General features: G+C 41.2%; 1 protein-coding gene across 3 annotated transcripts in view; it reads right to left on the bottom strand.

Annotated features, from left to right (window-relative positions):
* LOC126548000 (serine/threonine-protein kinase 31-like) overlaps positions 1-12,185 on the bottom strand; it is a 322,789-nt gene that overhangs the window by 109,188 nt on the left and 201,416 nt on the right. The window lies entirely within an intron of this gene.

Genomic DNA, 12,185 nt, shown 5'->3' with positions numbered 1-12,185 from the left:
CAGATATATTTGTGGATATAAACACAAAGGTTACATGAAAGTACTCGTCAAGTGCCTTATTATAACCTTTGCATGCTGACTGAGTACCCTCACTTGTGTTCTGCATTTAAAAAGAAGAAAGAAAGAACACCACTGCCTACAAAAAAACTTGAACATATAATGTTGGTTCACAAACATCTCTAAAGAATACCAATCTGTTAATAAAATGGTGAATTACATTAAACATATTCTTTGATTTACTTTATTTTCTTTCATTTAGCCATTCGGCATGTGGCACTGGGTGTGGGTCCATTCTTGGCCAATCCTCCAGAGTGGGCTTGTCCCATACATCTCCTACATCAAACTTATCACACCAAGCCAAACCAAACAACTTTTTGCATAGCATCAAATAAGCATCACCAATCCTTAAAGGGTCGCTTCACATTAATTCCAATATGTGCTTTAGATCTGCACAATTTTCAGCAACCTAAGGGAAGCTTTAGCCACACTGTGGTTCACAGCTTACCTATGACAAATAAAGAGACAACAAAAGAATTCAAAAAAGAAAAAAGAAGTGAATCATTACACAGGACTATCGCATGTCGGCGTGGGTGATTAACGTTCAACGGGAAGGAAAAGATATTTTCCAACAGCTCCAGAAGCGTTTGTGAAAGAATTGGTTTTTATCATGTGAAATGCTCAGATGCTGCAGCCTAATGACCATGGCACGGTGAAAACTTGTGCGTTACATATACAGATACATTTACTTAAATTCAAGGACAATTCAAGGATTTCAAGAATGCCAAAAATATTACAAGATGGGATAACAGACCTTATACGTATAGATACACAAAAAGTAGTAAAATCTTCTTAGCCGCAATTTCTTGAAGCTAAGCGGCTGCTCAGTTAACACACGCTTCAAGTTCTTAAGGGGCCGTATTCTGTAGCGGTTCGCTTTGGAACCGGTTCGGTCTGGCTGTTGTCATTGGTCGGCGCTTCGTTGTTGTCATCCCTGATTTTGTTGACGTCACACAGGTTGTCAATTATCTGGAAAGGAACCGGTCCCTTGCTACGAGAGGAACCGCGGAGAAGTGGTTCGCTCGAGGGTCGCGCGCGCTGGCGAGCATGATGTCGAGGGTTGCTAGGGCAACCGTGGCTGCCGGCTAGTCTCGCGCCAGCTGGCGAGCCGGCACCTAGACGAGACGAGACAGAGACGGCAATGGCGGCTCCTTTGGTTGTGCGAGGTTGTGCTGCTGGCGAGCGCCGAAAGACAATGACGCGACGCGTTCGGCATGGCTGAAGAAGAGTTTCGAAGGCATTTTAGGCTCTCCAAAGACATAGTGCGTCGTCTTTGCGCTGAGCTGGAAGAACATCTCGGACCTCAAAGATTTCGTGGTGTCGACACTGCGATGAAAGTGCTGTGCGCGCTGTGGTTTTTTGCCACCGGGAGCTTTCAACAGTGCGTTGGGAATGAAGAAGCGATTGCATTGTCGCAGCCTTTGGTCAACCGGATCATTACAGCCATCGCCAAGGCCATTATGGTTGTGGGCAAAGAAAAAGGATGGGTTAGATTCCCATCCACCGCGAAACAGTAAGCCGCCGTCAGCTGTGCTGGCCCAACACACACGACGACTTTGCTAGGTAGGGGCGCTCCTCGACAAATGAAACGAGTATTTCGCGCTGCCTCGCTGAAACATGAGGACCCAGCCACCTGTCTTTGTGCGATGACATCGTTTCGGTTTCGGCGCGCGAACAAGTCCAAAACGTAAACAAAGCGAGGCAAGTTGTTTGCATAACACCGCCCGCCCCGTTCCACTCTTTTTCCGAGTGATGTAATCCAGACGTAACAGCCAGACCGAACTGGTTCCAAAGCAAACCGCTACAGAACACGGCCCCAGGTCACTTTTCTAAGATGACTTTCCCATTGCAATGATGTCAATTGATTTCTGACATGATTGTAAGTAGTTTCTGACTTAAGCCAAAGGTATACTGTTAAAGTCAAATCCCTGAAACTTATTCCCTGCAAGGCATTTCAAGAGCCGAGGGCTCTACAATGGAGCCGTGATGGCTGAAGTGTGAATCAGCTAGCAAAATGGTGGCACGATTTGGCTGCTTCATCTGGCTTTGTCTAGCTCGTCGATGGAAACGGAGATATAAACAAGACTTTCATTGGCGGCTGTGTACACAAACACTGCAATCATTTAGGCACACCTTAAAAAGAATATATACAGGATTCATACCCACAAATTACGGACATTTCGTACAGTTTCCTTTTTTTTTTTATTTGCCACCTTGTGGCAAATCGACCTTGTAGAACTTGAAATTCTCACCATGTGTATGCCATGATGCATGGGATGGATGTTAATCACAAGAGCATCTGGTTGACTAAAAATCACTGAACGCTTCCTTCCGAATTCTATAGTGTTTAAATTAAATAATATAGGAGATGCTACTGGCCATACACACCGGAAAATTTCAAAGCGCTATGCTCCAAATTGCATTTACAGACTTCCTGTTCTCTAATTATTCCTAATAGACGGCTGAAATATTATCTAGATATAACGTGACAATCTAAAAAACGCAGTCTTTGTGCGACCTTACAGAATCCAGCGAAATTTCCAGCAAAGCTGTTTCTGTCGAGCAGTTGCAGTAGGAATTTGAATTGCCTGTAATATTAACACACAGCTTAAAACATTGCCCGCACATCATTTTGCAAAGTGTGCCCGTTTGAATCTCATTTCTGCTACATTGAACACCAGCGTCACATCTCCTTCTGTTAAGACACCTAAATACAAGCGTCTAACACTTGTGTAACGCTGTTTTTAAATGACACGAATGAAACTTTGTGCGCATACCTGGCATAACGTGAGCCACTTCGAAAATTATGAAATCGTTCCCCAGTTCCGCTGATCGAGGACAATGGGAATGCCTACTACATGCCTTGTCATACGTATGAAAATAAGGAAAAAAAAGCAGTATTCACATATTATTTGTGGAGTTCATAATTAACCCAGAGAAAACTAAGTTGGTGCCGCAGGGAAGCAACTGCTAATTTTTTTCGCAATGCTGGCGTCATCAGGATCAACCAATTGTATCGCTATCGATTCAGTACGTGACCTAAACCTAAAAGAAGCAATATTTAAAGGATCTGTTAACAATTTATTGTTTGAAAAACAAAGGAAGACTGTTGTAAGACGATAAGACGAGAAAAGCTTAAACATGGCAAGTGCTAACAGAAGGCTTGAAGTCTTTAGTACAATTGCTACTCCATCTATTCTGATTCTTTTACCTGTGACTCAGCAAGCTAGGCTTGAATTTTGTAAGGATGACACCATAGTGTGCTTATGTAAAAATTCTTCGGCGTTCATCGACTGACTGATGATTCTGTTATATGTTACTTAAACCTTATTCTTTATTCCTAGCAAGGCCTTGTGCTGCCGCGGTGGTGGCTACGGCTGTCAGCGTATCTGCGTGCGACAGCATCGGTTCTAGGTGGCGAGATAAAATAGCAGTGTTGGCTTTGATTGCAGCCGTTTTGGATCTGCGGTCGTGGCAAAAAATCTGGAAAATCTGATGGCTGATGGCCGAAGGGCTCTTGCGTCCGAAATTTCAGACGTTTTTATACATTGACTCCATGGGGCATGTAATGTCACGAAGCCATCCGCATTATCAGGCATGTCCCAAAAATGGGACGTTTGGAAAATCAGTCATTGACTGTACACTGGCAACTCCTCTAGCCGACGACACGTCGTCATGCGTTACGATTCCTCTTTTTTACTCGAGCCAGCATTAGGGCGACTTTCGTTCCCTCGCGCTAAAATGACAGCTAATTTTCTCTGATAGAAGCACAATTTCCCTGAGTTTTACCTGACTATTTCAAGACGATTCAAAATCCCTGAGAATTCACGGTAGGTAGACACCCTGAACCTGCTTCAACATTCAAACGAAGGGATCCGACCAAGTTCCTTTTCATTGCTGTTACACTAAGAAAGTGGTCGTAACTCCCTAGGACAAATCTTGCCACTGCGGATTAGTTTTTTTTCCAATGCATTAATGCGCAAACGACAACGCGGATCCCACACAGGCCGAGCATACTACAATATTGGTAAAGCATGATTTATATGCTGCTTTTTTTTACATCAAAGCTTACATGTTTAAACTTCGTTGCAACAAGCAAGGGCAGGCCCTGCACCTTTAACTATCGTATTAATGTGTAGTTTAAATAAACTTGTTGTTGGGCGAGTTGGTGTATTTTAGCAACCATTTTTTTACCTGCACGAACAAATGATCACAGAGAGAGCGAACAAGGACAGGCGGAGACAAGGACTGCGCCTGTCCTTGTCTGCTCTCTGTGGTCATTTGTTCGCGCAGTTAAAGAAATGTTTACAAAAAAAGTATTAACATGTTCTGACCAAAAGACATGCTCTGACAGCATAACACCTAAATATTTGGATGATAGATTATTTTTTACTTCTTGGCCACTTGAATATTTGATTTTGCTAATATTTTTAGTAAAGCTAACATGTACACATTTATGTTCAGTTACATGCAATTAGTGACACACCATTTTAGAGCACAGCTCTTAGGTGGCCGTTCCTGTGTTGAGCAGCAGCGGTATCCTTCACCGTAATGGAACAAACAAGCACAGCAAAGGATGAAAGAGCAAATGCACAGTTCAGCAGGGGATAAAAAATTGCGAAATTGAAGAGAGCGGGAGGAGAAAAGCATAGGAGAAGGGCACAATGAAAGCATAAGGAGGAAAGCTAAGGACAGTATGGCAAAAAGGTGAGGAGGAAAGCTGTGTGCAGCACGAGACATGCTCCATGGCGGGAACCAGGCATGCGGCGAGCGCGTCCACCGATACCATATATGGAAACAAAGCGCTGGAATGGTCTTTGGATCTACTGCACATGTGCTACTTCGCCAAATGCTCGTGGGGCTATAGTAGTTCAGGTGCAACCAAATTAGGAAGGCCCATTACCATTTAAAAAAGACACTCCCTTACCAAAACAGGAATTGGCCTCTGTTGCAGTATACAGCCACTACTTCCCTCATGACTCCTGCAATTAACCCATGGCTTTAAGTCCCCAGGACCTGTGGAGTACCTTACAAAGGTGGCAGTCAGACTTATGAAACAACACAGGGTGCCAGAATATCTGGATCCAGAGAGGCTGCTACTGGAAATTAAACCTGGCAACGCGTAACACACAAACCCTCTTGAGTGAGGGTAGCTTAGCTGGGCTCTTTGAATTATTAGGCATTGCCTGGGATATTATTAGCCTTAGTGAGGTTAGAAGAACTGGCGAGGCTCATAAAGTGCTAACAGCCACGTCCTCTGCTACAGAAGTCTTCCAGACAAGAAAGAATACGGGGTAGGATTTCTAATTCATAACGACATAGCGGGCAACATTGGTGAATTCTACAGCATAAATGAAAGGGTAGCAGTCGCCTTAACGGGAGATGCTCCTCGAAACAACTTTTTTTTATCACTTGTATTAAAAGTTTCAAAATTCAGACAAGTATAGAGTTTTCTATGAAGATTTCAAATATGGCACTACTTTTTGTGTAGCTGTTATAGTATTAGAGTTATGTGGTGGAGAATGGCAAAATATAGTCATCTTTATGGGCACTTTTTTTATGTAATAAATTTTCACAAAAAGCATCGTGCTGAAGCTTGCGTAGCTCTTTGTAGATCGCAAAGTGCCGATATCTAGCTAAACGGAGTGTACAATTACTGAAACTATGCAAAAAAAAACTAGAACATCTAAAGTAACTTTTTTTTCAATTCTCTGAAATATAACGATGTACTTTTGCAACTTACTGCTTGGAGATATTGCAATTTCAAGTAGATAAACGCACAGTACATATCTTCAAGAATATGTATGCCAAATTTGTTAGTACAAGACAATGGTAAGTGTACAAGGTTAATTTGATGTGATTGTGCAAAGAAATTAGTTGAAGTGTCCTAATTTCTTTTTAATAGTTCCAGTAATTGTACACGTTGTTTGAATAGACATTGGCACTTTGCAGTCTACAAAGAGCTAAATAAGCCATAGCACAAAGCGTTTTGAAAAAATTTATTACTGAATAAAGTACCCGCAAAATCACTATTTTGCCATTGTGTAGGACTTAACTGAAGAGCTCAAAATTTATTACACGATAAAGTACCCGCAAAATCACTATTTTGCCATTGTGTAGGACTTAACTTAAGAACTATAGGAGCTACACAGAAACTAATGACATATTTGAAATCTGCTTGAAATGCTCTCTAAGTGGGTGGATTTTCAGATCTCTAGTACAAATATTAAAGAAATGTTTTTTTCGAGGAGGGTCTCCAGCCAATAAAGCTAAACAGGAGATATAGATTAAAGGTAGTACCTTCAGTCATGATGAAGAAGAAGTAGAACAGTGTTATGAAGATGTTGAATTAGCAATGAGAAAAGTACAAGCTCACTATATTGTAGTCATAGGCGACTCCAATGTATAAGTGGGAGAAAAGCAAGCTGGAGAACAAGCAATTGGCAACTATGGCACCGATTCTAGAAATAGTAGAGGAGAAATGATAGAATTTGCAGAAAAGAATACACTCTGAATAATGACCACTTTCTGCAGGAAGTGCAGTAACAGGAAGAGGACCTGGAAAAGCCCCAATGGAGAAACATTAAATGAAATAACTTTAATTCTCTCTCCCAATCCCAGCGTAGTGAAGGATGTCGAAGTGTTAGGTAAGGTAAAGGGCAGTTACCATAGGTTAGTGAGGTCTAGGACTGCTCTCAATTTGAAGAGAGCCAGAACTAGGCTCATTTCAGAATCAGCAATCGAGTTGGGAGGCAAGGCACCAAGGCAACCAGTAAGTAAGCTCTCCCAAGTAACAAAGGACCTAATAAAAAAAACGACAAAGCATGAAAGCGTCAAAACTCAAGAAATAATATCTGTCAAATCATATCAAGAGATCACTGAACTGTCAAAGCTTGTAAACAAGAAGAAAGCGATATACAAAATCACAACTTCAGAAAGATTGAGGAAGCAGTAAAATATGGCCACAGCATGAAATCAGTGAGAATAAAACTTGGCATGGCATAGGCCAAGATGTATGAAGCGAAAGCTAAGCAAGGTAATGTCCTCAGCAATATTGATGATATAGTAAACGCAGCAGCAGAATTCTATACTGACCTGTAGAGTACTCAGAGCAGCCTTCACTGGAAGTAGTGATTAACAAGATACAAAGGCACCTTCTATAACTAGCGATGAAGTTAGAAGGGCCTTGCAAGACATGTCCCGGGGAAAAGCGGCAGAAGATGGCACAACAGTCGATTTAATAATATACTTGAAAATATACTTGAAATATACTTGAAAAGGTTGTGCCCTTTTTACACAACACCTCAAAACTTGAAGTGTACCAGGGAGCTGGAAGAATGCCAACATTATACTAATCCATAAGAGGGAACATGTTGAAGAATTGAAGAATTATTTGCAGATTAGGTTGCTTTCAGTATTCTAAAAATATTCAACCAAATAATGTCCAATAGAGTCAGGGCAACACTTGACTTCAATTAACCAAGAGAACAAGGTGGCTTCAAGAGATATTCTAGTGAGGATCACATCCATTTCATCATTTTGATAACTGCGAAATCTGCAGTATATACAAGCAATCTCTTTATATGGCTTTAATGGAATATGAAAAGCCATTTAATTCAGTAGAGATTACAGAAGTCATGGAGGCATTGGGTAATCGAGGAGTACAGTAGGCATACATGAGTATATCTGCAAAGGTAACACAGCTACCTTGGTCCTCCACCAAGAAAAGTAGAAGATTACCTATCAAGAAGGGATCAGGGAGGGAGACACAATCTCGCCACTGCATGCTTAGAAGTGCTCTAGCTATTAGACTAGGAAGGCTTACAAGTCAGCCTCTAGAGTCTGCAAGAGTATGTTCATCTAGGTCAATCACTCACAGGGGTCGCTCATAATGAGAAGAAAATTTACAGAGAAATAAAACTGGGTTGGAGTGCACACGGCAGGCATTATCAGATCCTGACTGGGAGCTTAGCACTGTGATTGAAAAGAAAAGGTTGAAAATTATTACATTCTGCCAATGCTAACATATGTGGGGACACTAGACTGATGTGTCCCCTGATGTTGTTTTCTCTGCATGTCTCTCAGTCTCCCACAATTCGGCTTCTCCACGTAGCTAAGTGCCAGTGGAGGGTCGGTGGGGTTGTAGACTAGAGTGTTGCCCTGCTAACGGCACCTAAAGGCAGGGTCACTCAGAGAAAAACAGGAGTAGACTGTTCCTGTTTGGCTTCAGGTTAGGAAGCTGCGTGGAGATTTCGCGCGACCATCCTGTGAAAGGCTTAGGAGCAGGACATTATAATGGACGAACAAGATCCTCTTAACGTGCCACCATTCACATGACCATACATGCGCACGATTAGGCGTTGGTGTCCAGTGTGGAGGTGAACATATTCGCTTGCCATCCGCTTGTGGTGAGCTGAACTACTTCAATTTGTCGCGCGCCCATCGGCACGTTCTATTTCGGCTGACTAGATTGGTGTATGAAAGGTTCATTAAATGCTCTTGCTATTGCTTGCACTACTGTGTTCCTTTGTCCCAAGACGACGTGCGAGACCCCACATATATAATGTAGAAACTTGGAGATTAACAAAGAAGCGCGAGAACAAGTTAAGGACTATGCAAAGAGCGATGGAACGAAAGATGTCAGGCGTAACGTTGAGACAGGAAGAAAGCGTTGTGGATCAGAGAGCAAATCGGGATAGCCAATATCGTAGCTGACATGAAGAGAAAAAGAAATGGAGCTGGGCAGGCCATATAACGCGCAGGATAGACAACCGGTGGACCATTAGAGCTACAGAATGGGTGCCAACAGAAGGGAAGCGCAGTCGAGGACGGCAGAAAAGTAGGTGGGTGATGGAAAGGGGAAATTTGCTGGCGAAGTTGGAATCAGCTAACGTGAGACATGTGTAAATGGAGATTGTAGGGGGAGGCCTTTGTCCTGCAGTGGACATAAGAATGGGCTGATGATGATCATTGCTAATCTGACCTACTCAACCTATATCAAGAATTACTAACATTGCTAATAGAACTTTGGGTTATTTGCGCCACTACTTTTATAATGCACCATCCTATTTCAAGTTACTACTACAGCAAACTCGAATACAGACGAAATAGAGTATGCATCTTCCGTTTGCAATTTACTGAACCTTATTACCACATTAAGACTTCTCAACATTACTCCACTCGTTTTATATGTTCAACTTATGATCGAATTGCTCCGCTAACAGCAAACAAAACTAACCTTCAATTTAGACATCTTAACTGATATCTCCATTGCAACATATACACTCTTACAAAAGTTCACACCCATCGGGGCTTATCTTCTCCTACAACAATAATTATCAGCCTTGCTTGCTACTTTCCTGTTCAGAATGCTGTGTCGCACTGATAACGTACAAGCCGTTCGTCACTTGGAAGTACCATGCTTGCAGCATTAAAGAAACGAAAAGTGGGCAAGACAGATGAAGATTATTGTTGTGGGACACGATAAGCCACAAACAGTTTGGAAAAAAAAAAAAAGAGAAAAAAGCTAGTGTGACTAGATTTGATGCATCAAATCTAGTCACACTAGCTTTCTTACGCTCTTTTTTAGCTCACACATTCTGTGACTGGAATCGCCTTCACACAGAAATCCTAAACAATAATAATATTTGCAAGTATCATACAACATTAACTAGCCTACACTGTGTAGCCTGAATGTGGTAATTACTGACCATGTTCCTTTTTAATTCTTTCCAAAATGAGGTTAAACTGTATAACTGTAAAGCTGCCTTCTAGGTGTGCACTCATTTATTTTTTTTGCATCTACCATTAGCCAAACTTGTACGATTAGAAAGCAACTGTTTACTCATCGCATTATTGGTCTAGCTTGCTCAAACCACTCCCTTTTGTAATACTTTCCAGCCCTGCTGCCGTAAATAAATAAATAAATAAAACTAAAACATTTCTTGGCTGAGGGGCAGTCACCTTGCACTGCATACAATATGTGTAATATTTAAAGCTATGCAGTTAAACACCCAGCTAAACTCAGTTTTCCTGTCTAAGTTAACCAACTAGTTGCCACTCTTGGCCGCTTATTTTGTCTGTGCATGAAAGTCTCTCGTCTTCATTAGTGAAATGACAACTTAGCTAATGAACCAGCATTTAAGGGCACAGGGTAAGAAAAAAATTGGAAAAAAATATTTTTCTTTTTTTCTTTTTTTAGAATTTGAGAAGTTCATCTATTTCTTAAATGTTTCATAGTCACACTTTTCTTAGGAAGTCATACTGTGGGCTGAAGAACAATTTTTCCGAAACAATGTAATGAGCGGCTACGCATTCTTTTCGGATACCCTTCGCTTTATTGTCAATTTCTTGAACCAAAAACTTTCACCACCAAACTTTAAAGCTCATCTGTAATTAGCAACATATAAATAATGGTCTGGCAACTATGGCAAATCGGCCTTTTTTTTTTTTTTTAGCCAAGAAAACCGTGAGACACTCCGCATGTTTTTTCCGCGATTCTGCAACCTTCGAATATCTGCGTCGTCTGCGTTCGAGTGCATTTCCTTTGTGGGAGTATCATACTTTGTGCCTGTGTTCGTCACGGTTGATAAGTGGAGATTCCCAGGGCCAGGAAGACCTCCAACAAACGTGAACTTCACGGTAACCATTACCATGGCCGCTTGACCTTTTTTTTTATCCAGCGGCCATGTCGTTACACTCGCCTTGAAAAAGCAAATAGGTGCACGCAATGCGGCGAGATGCCAAACGCAGAACCCACCAGCTTGCCTGCATCTCTTTTGGAGGAGATCAAACGTGCGTATAGGCAGCTATCACAAGCTGAGCTCCTGGAGAAGTGCCTTCATGGGCAAACTCAAAACGCAAATGAGTCGTTCAACCATGTTTGGGGACGCGCACAAGAGAACGTGTTTGTTGTGCTTTAGATACTAAGGATAGCAGCTCTGGATGCTGTCATTTCATTCAATGATGACAGCATCGCACAAGCCAACTTTTTAGGCGCAACACCATTGAACCTTGGGCGCAACACCATCAAGTGGCTCAGGAACTAGACCGCAAGCGAATGTACTTTGTGTACCGAGCAGCACGACAGCTCAAAAAAGAGGCAAGGCAAGCAAAACGAGAAGCCAAAAAGCGCAAAAATGACTTCGACAGTGACTACGAAGCCGGGGCCTATTAAACCAAAGAGTGATGCTTCTAGTGCAAATAAAAATTGCTTTTCACCTCTTCTTTTACTTTAGGCTTAAGTATTTCGAAACGTTTTTTTTAATAGAAAGGAACCATTATTTCCTATTCCTTTGAAGATAGAGTGCCAATTGTTTTTTTCAACCATTTAAACAAGCGTTGGCAGCTACGGAACTAGAATTAAACAATTACATGCAGAACTTTCTTCTTTACAAATTTTTAAATACACGAAAAAAGCAAGAATTTATACACTAGACCTAACATTTTGATTAAAAATCTAATTTTCAAGATGTTTTGATAACTAGTTCAGATAAAAGTGGACAAAATTTGGAACAAACTGATGTATGTTTTACCAGGATAACGCTATCAGTTAGCAAGAATTATGTTCCTCACCAAGACCAAAAATGAATGGGAGGTATAGGGCTTACCCTGTGCCCTTAAACTAATATCGCAATCGCGGATTATATCTGAAAATAAATTGCTTATTTATTTTTTAGTCATACGTTAAAATAACAAAATTGGTGCACTGTTCTAAGAATGCAGTGCATGATGCATGCTGTGAACAGACAAATCTGGGCAATAAATTTGAGATTTTTATTTAATGCATATGGCCAGGAAGATTATGCAAGAAATACATTTGTGTAATAGTATTAGATTGTAAAGTGCCTATGGCATTTGCCCTAAATGTGGAGTTTAATTTGGAAATGATTCCCAATTCAACTTAGCTATGTTTCAACCATATATAATACGGAAAAGAAATGTGCATAACTAAGTGGAATACATGTTGAAGGACAATATTCCTATGGATGTTTGCAAAATTAAACTCTGTGATCACCTAAACAGCGTATTTGTACCCTCGAGCAGATAAGAAATTGAAATCAATACATTCATCGAAGTTCGCCTCGCGAATATTATGAAGCAGTTTCAGGTTCCTTTCTTGCAATTTA

This window comes from Dermacentor andersoni, chromosome 1, assembly GCF_023375885.2.
Source record: "Dermacentor andersoni chromosome 1, qqDerAnde1_hic_scaffold, whole genome shotgun sequence".
Taxonomy (NCBI): Eukaryota; Metazoa; Arthropoda; class Arachnida; order Ixodida; family Ixodidae; genus Dermacentor; species Dermacentor andersoni.
The sequence above is the reverse complement of the archived record's forward strand: the minus strand, read 5'-3'. Positions and strand labels throughout refer to the sequence as shown.